Source organism: Coenobita brevimanus, chromosome 29 (genome assembly GCF_032717465.1).
Source record: "Coenobita brevimanus isolate Jiangsu-jjx chromosome 29, ASM3271746v2, whole genome shotgun sequence".
Taxonomy (NCBI): domain Eukaryota; kingdom Metazoa; phylum Arthropoda; class Malacostraca; order Decapoda; family Coenobitidae; genus Coenobita; species Coenobita brevimanus.
In genome coordinates this window covers 39,961,763-39,979,001 of record NC_136982.1, presented here as the reverse complement: position 1 = coordinate 39,979,001, position 17,239 = coordinate 39,961,763, and positions in this window count along the sequence as shown.

Sequence of the window (17,239 nt, the reverse complement as noted above, 5' to 3'; positions counted from 1 at the left end):
GTTGTGGTGGTGTTGGTTATTGTGGTGGTGGTGGTTGTTGTGGTGGTGTTGGTTATTGTGGTGGTGGTGGTGGTTGTTGTGGTGGTGGTGGTTGTTGTGGTGGTGGTGGTTGTGGTGGTGGTTGTTGTGGTGGTGGTTGTTGTGGTGGTGGTTGTTGTGGTGGTGGTTGTTGTGGTGGTGGTTGTTGTGGTGGTGGTTGTTGTGGTGGTGGTTGTTGTGGTGATGGTTGTTGTGGTGGTGGTTGTTGTGGTGATGGTTGTTGTGGTTGTGGTTGTTGTGGTGATGGTTGTTGTGGTGGTGGTTGTTGTGGTGGCGGTTGTTGTGGTTGAGGTTGTTGTGGTTGAGGTTGTTGTGGTTGTGGTTGTTGTGGTTGTGGTTGTTGTGGTTGTTGTGGTTGTTGTGGTTGTGGTTGTTGTGGTTGTGGTTGTTGTGGTTGTGGTTGTTGTGGTGGTGGTTGTTGTGGTGGTGGTTGTTGTGGTGGTGGTTGTTGTGGTGATGGTTGTTGTGGTGGTGGTTGTTGTGGTGATGGTTGTTCTGGTGGCGGTTGTTGTGGTTGTGGTTGTTGTGGTTGTGGTTGTTGTGGTTGTGGTTGTTGTGGTGGTGGTTGTTGTGGTGATGGTAGTTGTTGTGATGGTGGTGGTTGCTTTTGTGGTGATTGTTGTGGTGGTTATTGTGACGGTAGTGGTTGATGTGGTGGTGGTTGTGGTGATGGTGGTGGTTGTTGTTGTGGTGGTGGTGGTGGTTGTTGTCGTGGTGATTGTTGTTGTGATGGTTGTGGTTGTTGTTGCTGTTGTGGTGGTTGTGGTGGTTGTGGCGGTAGATGTGGTGGTGGTGGTTGTGGTTGTTGTTGTTGTGGTGGTGGTGGTGTTGTTGTTGTGGTGGTGGTGGTGTTGTTGTTGTGGTGGTGGTTGTTGTTTTGGTGGTGGTGGTGGTGGTTGTTGTTGTGGTGGTGACTGTTGTGGTGGAGGTTGTTGTGGTGGTGGAGGTTGTTGTTGTGGTGGTGACTTGTGGTGAAGGTTGTTGTGGTGGTGGAGGTTGTTGTTGTGTTGGTGACTGTTGTGGTGGTGGTGGTGGTTGTTGTGGTGTTGGTGATGGTGATGGTTGTTGTTGTTGTTGTGGTGGTGGTGGTGATGGTTGTTGTTGTTGTTGTTGTGGTGGTGGTGGTGGTGGTGATAGTTGTTGTTGTTGTTGTGGTGGTGGTGGTGATGGTTGTTGTTGTTGTTGTTGTTGTGGTGGTGGTGGTGGTGATGGTTGTTGTTGTTGTTGTTGTTGTTGTGATGGTGGTGGTGGTGGTTTTTGTTGTTGTTGTGGTGGTTGTTTTTGTTGTTGTTGTTGTGGCGGTGGTGGTGGTTGTTGTGGTGTTGGTGGTGGTGGTTGTTGTGGTGTTGGTGATGGTGATGGTTGTTGTTGTTGTGGTGGTGGTGGTGATGGTTGTTGTTGTTGTTGTGGTGGTGGTGATGGTTGTTGTTGTTGTTGTGGTGGTGGTGGTTGTTGTTGTGGTGGTGGTCGTGGTGATGGTTGTTGTTGTGGTGTTGGTGATGGTGATGGTTGTTGTTGTTGTGGTGGTGGTGGTTGTTGTTGTGGTGGTGGTGGTGGTGATGGTGGTTGTTGTGGTGTTGGTGATGGTGATGGTTGTTGTTGTTGTTGTTGTGGTGGTGGTGGTGGTGGTGGTTGTTGTGGTGTTGATGATGGTGATGGTTGTTGTTGTTGTTGTGGTGGTGGTGGTGGTGATGGTTGTTGTTGTTGTTGTTGTTGTTGTTGTTGTGGTGGTGGTGGTGGTGGTGGTGGTGGTGGTTGTTATGGTGGTGGTGGTGATCTTTGTTGTTATGGTGGTGGTGGTGATGATCTTTGTTGTTATGGTGGTGGTGGTTGTTATGGTAGTGGTGTTGGTGATCTTTGTTGTTATGGTGGTTGTTGTTGTTGTTGTGGTGGTGGTGGTGGTTGTGGTGGTGGTGGTGGTGGTGGTTGTGGTGTGGTGGTGGTGGTGGTGGTTGTGGTGTGGTGGTGGTGGTGGTGGTTGTTGTGGTGGTGGTGGCTGTTGTCGTGGTGGTAATGGTTGTGGTTCCTTGTTCATCCGAAAAGTGAAGTCGGTGGACTGCAGGTTTAAAATTCCCTTCTGCAACCACCATCCTCCTTTCGGGGGATATGGATGCAGCTCAGGGACGTTTGCATAACCAGACAGATGAACCGCTCATGCTATCGGTGTCACTCTTGATCTATTCCGATGCTTTCTACACCCAAAAGCAGCAGTGTTGGGGCATTTCTAGGTAAATGGTGGTCGACTTTGCCCATTGTCAGGAACACGACATCGTCCGCCTCGACCGTTCCAAGATTGCGGCCGGGCAGACGCATCTCAAGTAGTGTCATGCGGCATATAGACTTATTTATATCTATGGGTTTCCCTCACCCCTTTGCCAAAACACTAACCACTTGTGGAATGCTTTTCTCGTTAATACTGTGAAGGCACCTCATGCGTCTGCCACACCACACATGGTATATATACAATATATCCTGCCATGTTCAGAAGGTAAACATACTGTAAAAACACAGCTTTCTGTCCTTTATTCCGATGTCATGTGGGTTGTTGATCCCCGACGGAGGGGGTGTGACAAGAAAGTGGAGTGGGGGCGAGGTTGCACTTCGACATTTCATTTAACGTTTGGTTGGCTACACGACCTAAGCATTGTTTCTGGTTAACAATACATTTAATTATTTACAGATATTAAATCACGTGTAATATATATATTGCATAGTTGAAACAGAAGAACGAATAAGACATGACTACCGCGTCAGCAAAACAATTAACAGAAAAAAAAAAAACTAACTTGTCGACACGCCAGAACAACAAAATTCACCTAACGATCAAATTCTTATCGGCACACGCACGCACTGGCTACAACATTATGTTTTACTCTGTGCTGGTGTTGCAACACTAAATTGGAGGGAGGCGACGGAATTTCGACATTTCGACGATTCTTCCTATTACGTGTGTGTGGACGAGCGAATGAGAAGACAAGTGTTGGATGCAAGAGTGTTGGTAGGGTGGGGGAATGGAATCTCAGACCATCACTTAGTGATGGCCAAGGTAAGGCTGCAAAGAAAATGGGTAAAGAGAGGACAGGGAAGACAGGAGGAAACAGCTCCTGTGGGAAGAGTGGAGAAGTTGCAAGATAATGAGAAAATGGCAGAGCCAGAGTATAAGAGCATAGTGGAAGAAATACTGGGAAGGTATGAGTTAGAGCAGATGGAAGGGGTCGAAGATGTATGTAAGATATTCAAGGAAGAGATAGGCGCAGCGTGCGAGGTGGTTTGTGGAGTAAGGAGGAGATGCAGGGGTGTGCAAGGGACAACATGGTGGAATGATGAGGTGAAACGAGCTGTGGAACAAAAGAAGAAGGCATATTGTGAATTGCTAGTGAGTAGAGGTAGGGGAGAAGATGAAAGAGAGAAAAGAGAGGTATATGTGATCAGGAGAAGAAAGGTGAAGAGATTGGTGAAGGAGAGTAAGAAGAAAGTGGATGAAGAGTTTGGGAGGAATCTGAGTGTAAAATGGAGGGAGAGTAAGAAGTTGTTTTGGAAGGAGGTAAAGAAAGTAAGACAGTGTGAAAGGGGAAATAGGAGAGTGAAACATGGGAATAATAGATTGTTGGTGGAGAAGAGAGAGAAACTGAGGAGATGCAAGGAGCACTTTGAGGATTTGTTGAATGTAAAGAGTGAGAGCAGTGCGAGTATAAATGGTTGGGGAACGGCTGCAAGAAGAAGAGATGAGAGGAGGGAGGAAGAGATCAGTAGAGCGGAAGTAGTGGAAACAATGATAAAGATCACGATGGGAAAGGCCCCAGGAATTGATGGAGTGTGTGGTGAAATGCTGAAGTATGGGGGTGAGATTGCTGGGGAGTGGATATGGAAGTTGTGTTGATTGGCTTGGGAAGAGGGAAGGGTTCCAGAGGACTGGAAATCGGGTATAATTGTTCCATTATACAAAGGAAAAGGGGAGAGAGAAGTATGTTGTAACCATACGAGTATTTACCTTCTTAGTGTGACTGGAAAAATGTATGGTAGAATACTCACTGATAGGGTTAGGCATATAACAGAGGAGCTAGTTGGAGAAGAACAAGGGGGATTTAGGAAGGGAAAAGGGTGTGCAGATCAGATATTTATTCTGAGATGTTTAGTGGAGAAGTATCTAGAGTGGGAAAAGAAAGTGTATGCTGCCTTCATGGACTTGGAGAAGGCATATGACAGAATAGATAGGCAAGGTATGTACTGTAGATGGAATTATGAACATAATGAGTGGAGGGAAAATTGTTGAGTGCTATGAGGAGTATGTATGAAGGAGCTAGGGCGACGGTGCGAATGGATGGTGACCTGAGTGAGTTCTTTGATCTAAATGTGAGATTAAAACAGGGATGTGTGATGTCTACATGGCTGTTTAATATATACTTGGATGGGGTTGTAAAGGAGGTGCAAGGTAGGGCAGTGGATATAGGGGTGGCTCTAATGAATGAGGATGAGATTTGGAAGATTCCGGTGTTGCTGTTTGCTGATGATACAGTAATGTTGAGTGAACATGAATGGAAGTTGCAAGGTTTGGTGAATGAATTTGGGACAGTGTGTAGGAAGAGGAAGCTGAAAGTTAATGTAAACAAGAGTAAAGTTATGGTGTTTGAGAGAAATGCAGTCACAGAATGCACAGTGAGGTAGGATGGTGAGGGTGTGGAGAATGTGAGTGCATTCAAATACTTGGGTAGTGTGATGAGTAAGGATGGAAGTTTGGGGGATGAAGTGCGTGAAATGGTACAGCAGGGAAGAAAGGTTGTTGTTTCACGTGAAAGCAGTGGTGAGAAATAGGGAGGTGAGTATGGAAGGTAAGAAGTCACTGCATGATAGTATTGTGATCCCTACCTTGACGTATGGAAGCGAGGCATGGACCTTGCTAGAGGGGAACAAGTCAAGAGTGAGAGCAGTGGAAATGAGTTACTTGAGAGGAGCATGTGGTTGACAAATGATGAAGCGAAGGAACGTTGTGGGGTGGATGTGGATGTGGTTGAGAAGATTAGAAGAAATACACTGAGGTGGTTTGGACATGCGGAGAGAATGGAGAATGAAAGACTGACTTAGAGGGTGTAAGTAGGTGAAGTGGAGGGAGGGGAAGACCGAGGATGAGGTGGAGGGATGGAATTGAGAGGTAAATGAGGGAGCGGAGAGTGAGCTGGGGGGAGGGTAGTCAAGTAGTGGGTGACAGAGCGACTTGGAGGCGTTTTGTCTGCGGCCACCCTTTGCGGGATTAGGGCGTCGGGTTATAGATAGACAGATAAATGGATTAATTTAAGCTATCGGTTTGTCGCCACATGGACAAATAATGGAGGCCACAGCATGTTTCATAAATACAATTTGTAACACTAGTTTCTGCAAATATTTGTAGAGGTGAAAGAATGTCATTCTGAGTAGAAAATCTTCTATACACATATGCATTTTAAGGATTACTTTAGGCGTGAGGTGGATTTAAAAAATTACGCAACGTATCAGTGTCACACACCACGGGGACGAGGCGGGTAGAGGAGGAGGAGCGAGGCTATCCAGGCGCCCTTGCAACTCGGTGAAATCATGATTTTTTTAATTATGATTTTTTAAGCAAGTTATGGAACATTTCAGTATCGGTATCTTCAAACGGGAAATCACGCTATTAATAGGCATCATGTAATTCACCGATAAGGATTACATGAGGACAGTACGAGTATGGCTGTAATTAGCGTGAAAAATAATGTAAATATTACGTGGCAACGTTTATTCGCCCCGTCATGTTGAAAAACTAGAATGTTTGAACACTGGGAGGTTTTCTGTATGGAGAGGGGGTGCTATTATTTATTTATCACTACTTTGACTCTATTGGATACGTTTATGTGAAGCTACAGAACGTGGTGATTGGTTTTGTCGTATCCAATAGAGCTAGGATTCAGGGGGCTTGAATGATGAGTGAATGGAAGCGTGCCCCAGTGGATTGGGCAAATTTGGGCTGTTTGGACATTGCTACTCCTCACCCTGCCCGGATGATGATGATGATGATGATGATGATGATTACTTTATTTTATATATATATATATATATATATATATATATATATATATATATATATATATATATATATGTGTGTGTGTGTGTGTGTGTGTGTGTGTGTGTGGAGAGAGAGAGAGAGAGAGAGAGAGAGAGAGAGAGAGAGAGAGAGGGAGAGATACATAAAAGAAATTTTGTGCCCTTAAGAATTTTGCGCCCGGGGCAACCGCCCCTGTGGCCCTCCCCAAGCTACGCCACTGCCAACAACAACTACAGAACATACATCCTTCATTACCCCACCTCCACCCCCGAACCGCTCACCCTCACCATCGTCTTGTCTGACACAGTTGCCAGACTTCTGAAGCTGTCCCTTCTGCTTCGACTTATCTGTTCGAGTATTTGCGGGGTTCTGAAAGAAGACACAACTTTTTTGGCTGACTAAACAGGAAAGTTTTTCTGCATCTCACTGACATGACGATGCTGAACGCCTTCATCCTGTACAAGATGAAGGTAAAGCCACCCAAGTCCTTCTCCCTGAGGTTGTTCACGAGGACTATTGTGCAGCAGCTGCTTGAGAGATATGGTAGGGCGACAGCAGAAGCTCCAAGGCGCCATGCTGTAAGACTTCCCGACAGACTTGAGCAGAGGGCGTACATGGATCGGCACAGACTAGTGCAAATGCCTGCCACAGCCAAGAGGAAGGCTGCGATCCGCAGGTGCCAGGTGTATGCACATACCACCCGGCGCACACCTGAGCACAAACGCACCTCTTAGCAGTGTGCTGAGTGCCAGGTTCCCCACTGCGTTACCTGCTTTTTTTATTACCACAGCCTGACGCAGTTCTAAAAGTGCAAGTGGAAAATGTAAATAATGTTTAAATAGCAAGTGAAAGCAATGGATGTAAATATGATGGAACAGTGTAATACAGTTTTATAAGTTACTGCAAGTGTGCATAACATAGTGTAAGTAAAATAGAAGTGTAAATATTGAAAATACAATAGAAAATGTAAATAGAAATGTAAATAATTAGTAATATAAGGATATGAGTACAAATACTTGAAGTTATGACGGTGAAAGTGAAACCGTGGCTCTCTACGTATTTTACTAAAAGAGAAATTGAATGCCTACAGTGACAATAAACTTCTGTTACTGAAGGAAACTTATGGATAAAGACTGCAGATATATATAAGTGTTATACAGTAATAGAAATATAAAGTGTGAGTGTTTTTATGAATAATACTGTAAATGACAGAATACCAGCGGGGAACGAGCGCAAGTGGGAAGCTCGTACGCGCTCGTAATTTTCATTGCCTTCACAGTGTTTTTTTTTTTTTTTTTGGAGTATGGATCCCAAACTATTTGAAAATCATGGAATAGTGTTTCTAATGATAATATCAGGCTGTGGTAATCATATTACGGGGTGTCGGGAAGTGTAAAGTGGAGACTTCGTTACCCAACTTCAAAAGTCTCCACAAGTCCTACGGTACTCGACGAAGGCTCAACAAACATCCCAGGAGAAAGCTGAAGGTATGTGTCATGTGCATATTTAATCATAATATTCTAGGACTAACTGATTTTTGGCAAATATTTTTACAAAGTCTGTTGGAGCGCGAATATCCTAGTGGGACACGCAAGGAGCGCCAAAACAACCCAGCGGTTTAGGGGTTAAAAAGTACAGGATACTTCTGCGGAAGAATTTGTCGGGTTGAAAGATATAAGAACTGAGTTTCTGATGCATGAAAAATAACAAGACTACTTTTACCCCAGTCAGAGAAATGAACCAAGTCAGACATTAGATTTGCCAAAGCCTCATCCCTTTTTGTTGAAGTAACTGCTGAGATGGGCACAGCGGGAACCGAATAAAAAGGTGATGATTGGAGTCATCAGCGTATGAGTGGATAGGGAGAAATGGACAACTTAGAGGGTCATTGGTGAATAGAAGAGAGTTGATAATAAGGTAGAAGCCTGAGGAACACCACTACTGATTGCTCTAGGAGAGGAACGGTAGCCGTCAGCAACAGCAGCTGAACGACCAGAGAGGAAGCTAGAGATGACAGGGATTGACGTCCCATTCATAGCTTCCCCTCATCAAATCATACATTGTTATTTTTATGGGCAATTTAGAATCGTTTGTTCGTTTCAGTTATAAAGGCTCAAACATGCATGCATGTGTCACCCTTGGTCACCTAATGGCGGCTGTCCACGGTGCTCTATCTCTAGGAGCGTCTTTCTTCACTCCCTCGTCCTTGAAGCCACACTGTATGACCTCATTCTAAATCTTTTTCGGTCTGCCTATGGCACCTCTACCGTTAAGGTTCACACCTCTTACCCTCCGCACCCAGTTGTCATCATCCATTCTCTCCATATGCCCAACCCATCTCAATACACCCCTTCTCATTCCATCACTAATACCTTCAAGTCCCATCTCTTTACTCCTCACTCGCAATCCCTTAGATACACTGCTTTACTATCAATCAACCTTATGCATAAACTTAATAAAATACAGTTGAAATGCCGTTAATTGGACAAGGACTAAGGCAGCCACTCATCTACTTTAAGAGATGTCCCTTTCCCGCAGAGGTAAACAAGCTTCCACTTGTCTTGAACTACAGTAAAGCCATGTGGTGATTGGCCAGAAAACAATGACGACACTGTACACTTTTCATTCTTACTTGGCCCAGGTTTTCGTCCTTTTGCTTCATATTTCACGTAACACAGTGGCAGAAAATTACAATACTGCGGTTCTGCATCCGCTCCATAACACTTAGAGCATCTAATACTGATACATCTTTATTTACAGGAGCATAGCCAGAAAACTGATATAATTGGAAAGGGCTTTCTGAATTCTGTAATTTATACCCCCTCATCACTAAATCATCCAGCCGAAGCCGGCATGAAGTAGTGAGAAGGACCACCATGCTGTAAAAAAAAAAATCATGGAAATTTCATGGGAAAGAGATAAAGGAAATTTTATTCTACATCATCTACTTGCAAGGGAAAGTTACATTGTCAGTAATATTTATCGATGTTGTTCAGCAGTTGTATCTTCCAGGCTCTGATATAGAAAAAAATAACGCACCACAGAAATGTGTTATTCAGGAGTGAACATACTTAGCTGGAGGTCAGATGACAGATACTTATCCAGGCGATTCTTAAAGGTTAGTGCTGTACCACAGTTTACCACATTTGGGGGCAATTGGTTCCATATATTTACAACTCTATTAAAGTTAACATGCTTAGCTTCATGTGACTGAAATCGTTTGCCAATAATTTTATGCCCATTACCTTTAGAATAGTTTGAGAGATCAACTATGAAATATTTATCGATGGCCATATTATTGTGTTCTTTGTCTATTTTGAATACCTGAATTTAATCTTCTCGTAACCTCTGTTTAGTTAGGGTAAAGAGACTCAGGGTTTCTAAACGTTCATCGTATGGTTTATTTCTCAATCTAGGTTTCTTCTTTGTCACCCTTCGGAGTACTCTCTCAAGTTTCTCCATATCCTTTTTGTGTAATATGATGAACAAAACCGAACGCAATACTCCGAGTGCAGACGCACTAAGGAATTATGCAAAGTGAGGACGATATTATCGGATTTATATTCAAATGCTCTACCTATGAAAAAAGTCAATTTATTGGCTTTGTTTTAGAGCATCTGTACATTGTTTGCTTGGTTTCGAATCATTTGTAGTTGTTATTGTCATTGTAATAGCAGGAGGAGGAGGGGTTGTTTTTGTTGTTGCTGTAGCTCCAGGTTCATCTGAAACGTGAACCTGGTGGACTGCAGGCTGAAGTTACCCTACTCCTGCAGCTCGCATCTTCTGGGGGGATAGTTAACCAGCTGAGGGACGTTTGTATAGCCAGGCAGTCGGGCCACCTGGCTATATCGGCGCCGCCACATGAAGGCGTCCCTCTAAGATGGCCTCGGGCTGAGTTATGATCCCCTGCCCCACCACTACTACAGAATACAATAACAACTGTGGTATGATTTAATGAGTATACTGGTGTTAAAGAGATTATATAAGTAACAGAAGCTTACGGTTACATTGTTTCATGAGATAGATAGATAGATAGATAGATAGATAGAGAGAGAGAGAGAGAGAGAGAGAAGGAACACCCAGCATTGTATTATACCCTGTGACCTTGACCTTCGGCGTCCCACAGAACCCACAAACGTCGGGGATATATTTCACGTTTTTCATGGCGTCTGACGGTTTCATTCAACATAGCATTCACTTTTCCAACTGGAGGGTATAAATCTCACCCCATAGCCCCTTCAGTAAGAGACGGCATATCTTAGTTGAATGAAATCGTCTGGTGGCAGCAAGACCGTACTAAAATGACGTCACACGAGAAATGACGTCACAAAAATGATGTCATATGGATCCAAGGGGTCAAACTCGTCATTTACAACCTTCCAAGTTCTGTATTGCAAGGAGGCTCCCCAGCACCTCTTCGTCACCAGTGTATTTCTCCCTATCATGTGTTAATAAGGTACGATGTGTTATTGACGCCATTTGTGGAGCTGTTAAAAAGACGTAAATACCATACATGAAAGTAATAATGTTATATGCAGACTAAATCGTTCAGGAAGAGGTGCTACTTATTACTTTAATGAATGAATTTTGTAATGAACCAATCAGATCAATAATGACAGCTCTGCAAACTGAAGGGACCAACACACACACACACACACACACACACACACACACACACACACACACACACACACACACACACACACACACACACACACACACACACACACACACACACACACACACACACACACCGCTCGCTGGTGCAGTGGTAACGTTCCCGCTTGCCAACTGGTGGACGGGAGTTCGCGCCTCGCTCAGGTTGCGAAAAGTTTCACTGACGAAGTGGGTGGTTACTGTCCCCCTGGAGCAAGGGGACGGGTGTGTGCGTGTGTGAAGGTCACAGCCTTGCCCTTAGATCGGACTATATGAGCTATATATATATATATATATATATATATATATATATATATATATATATATAAATCATAGCATGATTAACAATTTTGGACCAGATGCAGGAAGGAGGAGGGGAGGGGTGTGTAGCTGAGGATCAGCTGTTAAATAGTGCATAGCCCTCTCCCTCCCTCAAAAAATAAATATATTTATAAATAACATCATGATGAACTGCCGAATTAGGCAAATTTTTATCTCGTGCAGTACCATGAGAGAAATACTAAGGTAACCAACCCGTTCGTGAAATAAGTCTGAAGAGAGAGTGGCACCGGATGCAGGAAACAGCTGGTTAAGTAGATTCTAGGTGGATGCGGGAGGTGAGTGGTGTTGTGGTAGCAGTAGCTAGGTGTGAGGCGCGGGCGGACGTTAACTGGTGGTCAGTCCTGTGGTGAGTCTGTACGACATATTTACGATAGAGTCCTTGTCGTAACCTACTTGTTTTTGCTTTTAGAAGAATTTAAAGATATGAGATAAGAGGAAGGGGGGGGGGAATTTCTCGAGCATATTTACGTCCGATTTCCTTGTCGAAACCTAGATTTGTTCTGGCGGGAACTCGAGACATGGGAAGATCCGACCATGTTGACGATTGCTTCCCTGTCGAAACTTAAGATTTTTTTTTTTTCTTAGAAAGAAATAGAGACGTGAGAAGATCCGCCATATTAACGATCGATTTCCTTGTTATTTAGACATAATCCCATTCATTCATATGCAGATGACTCAGCACTTCACAGTTAATTCACACTTAATTACCCATCCACAAAGTTTAATGTCTCTAACTCACAACTCAGTACAGCAATCTTCATAAATCACGAATTATCTAAGATCACTGAATGGGGACAAAATTACACTGCATCATTCAACACTAGGAAAACCAAAAATATACAATTTACTAATAGGCAGGTATTGCCTGATTCCCATCTTCAGTGCTACTAATAATCCTATCTCTAAGAGGATTGAAATTCTCGGTGTTTCACCTAACAATGCCCACAGTTGGACCTTTCATGTTAAATCACTTGCTAAAACCGCTTAAAAGAAATTTGAATTATTATACAGAATCTGCAGTTTCATCACTGACGAGCAGTTAGCTGTAATATACAAGAGTCATGTGCAATCTCAGCTGCAATATTGCTCGCCCTTGTGGAATGGATGTGGAGAAGTTGCACTAAAACAATTGGACAAAATTCGGAAGAAAGCTATTAGAATTACTAATAACCGTACTATTACAAACGAACTACTTCCCCTACAAGTAAGAAGGAATGTTGCCTCTCTTGCATTATTTTACAGGGGGCGCTCACCATCCACTCACTCGATGTAGTGCTGCTCTCGGGTGTCTTCCCTTTCCTCTCTTTCCTTCTTTCCTTCCATTCTCTTCTGTCTTTCTTTCCTTCGTTCTTTCCTTGTCCTTCTGCCTACAGGTGACTTTACACTCCCTCTTCTGTCGTTTTTTCCTTCATTCTTTCCACTTCCTTCAGCCTGTGGGTGACTGTACACTGAGTGACAAGCCAATTGGTTTCCTGTGCACCAGGAAACCATTTACTACGCTGAGTGGTAACCATATAACCAAATTTTGGCGCCTGTTTTGTTATTGTAAAAAAAAAAAAAGAAAACAAATTGAGACGAGGTTGTAAAGAGAAAATAACATAACATCTTGAGATGAAAAATATGTATATGGTTGAGTGTCCGGGAAGAGAGAATATCGGAATGGTCCGAAAATAGCCGTGCACCAGATATTCACTGCTCGATATCTTTATGTGTGACTAGAATGGCTCGGTCTCCTGGTGTGGGCGTGGGAGTAGAAAATAATACATGTTTCTGGGATGGCTTGGTCTCCTTGTGTGGGTGTGGGAGTAGAAAATAATATTATGTGTTGCTGGGACGGCTCAGTTTCCTGGTGTGGGCGTGGGAGTAGGAAATAACGTCATGTGTGTTGCTGGGACGGCTCGATCTCTTAGTGTGGCTGTGGGAGTGACAATGGGAGTGGGATATAATATACGAGGCAGAATAGACACTGAAAACGCCGACTGAGCCGTTCCAGCAACACACAAGAGATCGCCCGGCGAAGTGGAGCAGGAAAATGATATATAGACCACACTGTATAAACTCCCAATCTTGAACTTTGTTGTTGTTATTGTTGTTGGCATTATTGTTGTTATTGTTGTAATCCTAGACTCATCTGAACTTGAACCCAGTGGACTGTAGGCTGACGCTGTCCTCCTGCAGTCCACCAAACTTCTTTTCGGGGGACAGGGAGGGAGATGAGGAACATTTGTTACACCAGCCAACAGAGCCAGCCATTTACACCAGTGCCACCACGGGAAGACTTGCCTCTTACAGCCCACAAACATCTCACAGTTACATTAGAATGAGTGTTAATCCATTCAGTCCGATGACGTGGTTTATATTCGGTTTTTACTTCCACAGCCAATAGGTCAGAGTGGATGAAGATAGGAGAGGCCTTTGTTCTGCAGTGGACTGACTCAGGCAGGTGATGATGATGACGAAATATACCGCCAGACGGGTTTATTCAGTTCTGGAGAGACTTTTCGAATGGGAACAGTTAGATACATCAGTCACTAATCCCTTCAGTAATTATGGTTTCTCCAAAGTTAGAACATATCGTCTGGTGTTAGCAAAAATGAAATTTAGAATACGTCATCGAACTGAAGGGGTTAAGAGAAAATACGAAACCCAAGGAGCACTCAGGGCGAGCAACATCTGCTGCCTTTAATCGGTGTCAGGGCCCAAACTTTGTCGTAGCCCAGTGACTGGACTTTCAACCAATAAAATTGTTCTCAGAATCGGATTACTTCACCCTTGCCTGAGGCTCAACCTTCCATTAATCAGGTTCAAATCGAATCAAATATCTTTGAGTTGGCCTTGCCTTGTGGCCTCAACCATTGACCTGTTATTCATAAAACCATTATTTGACCCTCAACCCTTCCACCAAGCTAGGTTCAAATCGGATAAAAATGAAGAGTACTTTTCGCAGCCATACAAGCCTAAACACAAAGACACAAACACACCGAGCAAAATAGTACACCCACCGCGCCACGGAGTGCTTTAGTGTAAGAACACTTCATTAGACTGAAAGGGTTAAAAAGAGAGGCCATACTTACTTTACTTGCTCTGGGTATACGGCCGGTGGATGTGCTGGCTCGGGGAAGATGGACGCCCCTGCCCAGCATAATCCTGGGTCACCCCTGGGCAAGACATAGTACCCGTTACCCCATCAACAGGTCGTAAGTGGATGGTTACTAGAGAATCCCAAGTTTGCATGTTGATAGGATCTGGCTGCTTGTTTCTTACCCGGGGGGGTTATTGACAATATATTTGCTGTGTGATTTTTTACTTGATCTGATGATATTTAGAGGTCCTGACGTTTGACTGCTTTTTTTCTTTCATCCACAGATAACTGCGATAACAAGGTCAGATACCAAATGTGTGGCTTCATGAAAAGTCTCCAATATCTGAGCTGGGTAAATCTCGTTTACCAAGTAATATGCATGTGTTACTCCTCTTCCTTTATCATAACCACACCCAAAGTAAGACAGATTTACAAAGCATCATGGCTGTAATAACGGCTGTCTTCAAAATGTGGTCCAGAACCAATTCGATTATGGCAACTGCCTTCGCTCATGCATCAACGAAGCTCTGATCTTTGATTAAGAGGAACAAGAGCAAGAGTGGAATGACGTACAACATGCAGCGCGGGGTATTCATGGCTGATAATGAGGATACTTTTGATACTGTTTGCTCAGATGCCCTGAATCGGAGAGATATCCCTCTTGAAGACAAGAAATTTCTCATTTCCCAAGGGGCTGATCTACAAAGGAGTTATATGGGCACTGAGGACTGCAAATTCAATTTAGCTGCACAAAAGAGGCATGAAAAGAAAATTTCTCTAAAAAGAGCTCATTGACGACAAGCAGAAGAGGCCTTAGCTGTTGGAGTCACAGGGGAGGCATTCTGTGACAGCAGCAGCACATCGTCCGCTGATGACAATGAAGCCGTTGCTTATGGACCCAACCCAACAAAAGCTCCTCAAAATGATCTCCTGAAAGACAGTATTAGTGACCTAGACCTGGCAGCGACTTGGGATCGTGAGGGCCTTTCTGCTCGGCATGCAACAGCAGCCAATTCTGCAACTGCAAAATCCATGGGTCTTGGTCTTGAAAAGGTTCCATCGAAGTGCACGGTCCACCGCTTCCGCCAAAAGGTTCGGTCAGCAGCAGGGACCCATATTACTGGCTGCCTCGAACAGCTTCAGCTTCGATCACAGCTCCACTGGGACTCGAAACTACTTCCTGATGTCGGATGCGACCTCAACCCAGTTGACTGGATTTCTGTTTTAGTGACTGGGGATGGCGTGAAAGAGCTTTTTGGAGTACCAAATACAAAGAGAGGAACAGGGCAGCAAGTGGCAAATGCAGTCCTACAAACTCTCACCTCAGCAGGGATTGATAAGATCATAGGCTTGGTGTTTGACATGACAGCGTCAAACACAAGGCTAGTGCAGGGGGCGTGTATGTGTTTGTGGGAGGAATTAAGGCGATCTCTTCTATGGCTAGCTTGCCGTCATCACGTTCGTGAAATTCTCCTGAAGGATGTCTTTGTCGTGTGCCTAGTAAACCACCTGACCCTGAAATTCCGCTGTTCAAAAGATGCAAGGAGGCTTGACCATCAATGAGCCACTATCATTTGGATACGTTTGACGGTGATCCAGTCGCTATGTCTTTCATTAATATTAATGTCTGCCTGTCACAAATGCGACTCGTATTGGATTTTCTGGGCAATGTCCTGAGAACCGGAAACCATTCTCGAGAGGATTATAAGAGCTACTTCGATTGAGCCTCCTGTACCTTGGGGGAGACTTAGGATACTACAGGCTTTCGCCCCCAGGAGCATGTCATCAGGACATATTGATGGCAAAAGCTATATACTGTGTAAAGAAAACTCTATTTCAGTCCTAGTTCTCCAAACTCAGTCACCAAGAGTGGCAGGAAGTGCGCTGTGTGGCCCACTTCTTGAGTCTCGTATACATGCTGCACTGGCACGAGGCTTCTGTCGCCATCAAAGCACCTAAAAAAGACGTCAGCCTTTGTAAAGTACTGTGCCAATACCCTGACAAGGACATTGGTAACATACAGTAGCTTACCAAGCTATGCTCCGTCACCTGTGGTATATATTGGAAGACTTGATCTGTCTTGTACTGCTTGACAACAGAGTTAATGACGATGAGAAACGTGAAATGACGGCCAGTCTGAAGAAGCGCCCAGTGAAAGGACTGAAGCTGGTTCATAGCAAAGGGCTGCAATTGGCTGGCCTCCTGAGTCCATGGGTGACGAGCCTGTCCACCAAACTGTTCTAATCTCTCCAGGTTGAGCCCATGTTCCTTGCCAGAGGCCTTTCAACATGGCACTCTGACGATAACTTCCGTCATGCAAAGAAACAAGCAGAAGACCTGAAGGTGGTCAATGATGCAGCAGAGAGAGGCATCACCCTCACTGAGAAATTCCCAAACAAACCTCTGTGCCGTGATGAAGAAGGCCTCCAGTTCCTCCTACGGACTGTCCACTTCCACCGACAGACTGTAAAAAGGAAAGGAATGATGGCAGACCTCATGAAGCAGATGTTTTTGTAAAATGCATTGATGCTAAGATGATATTGAGGGCTTTTGTTTATTTTATTCATTTTTGAGAGTGTCAGTTGTTCCAGTAAGTTTGGGTAAAGGAGAACTTATGAAATAAAGTATTGTGTTATTTAAATGTCAGTAGCAGTTGTTTCATTGGCTAACACTGAAAATATAAAATGAAGTATTCAATCGTCGGGACCTTTAATTAACCTTCAGTCTTTCTGAAATTTTGTATGAAGGTTTTTGATGCGGGACACCAGCGGGGCACAACACGAGCAAGATTGCATCTCAATACTTTTTTCTCCACCCCTAAGTTTTAGGACACCCTAATGGTTACCATCGTCCCGAGAGGTACTAGGTAAGGGGGCAGTGACTAGGCCTACCGTGGAAATATCGTGGGGCCAAGGCCCCGGAACTGACCATGCACAACACTCCCAGGCAGGGAAGTCATTCATATTTACCAAGTACTCAAAGTCGGGGCTGAGTCTACTACTCATACATATCTCCTATACACAGCTCATCCTCTTGGGAGCTACAGTATGCCTCCTCCTTTTTCC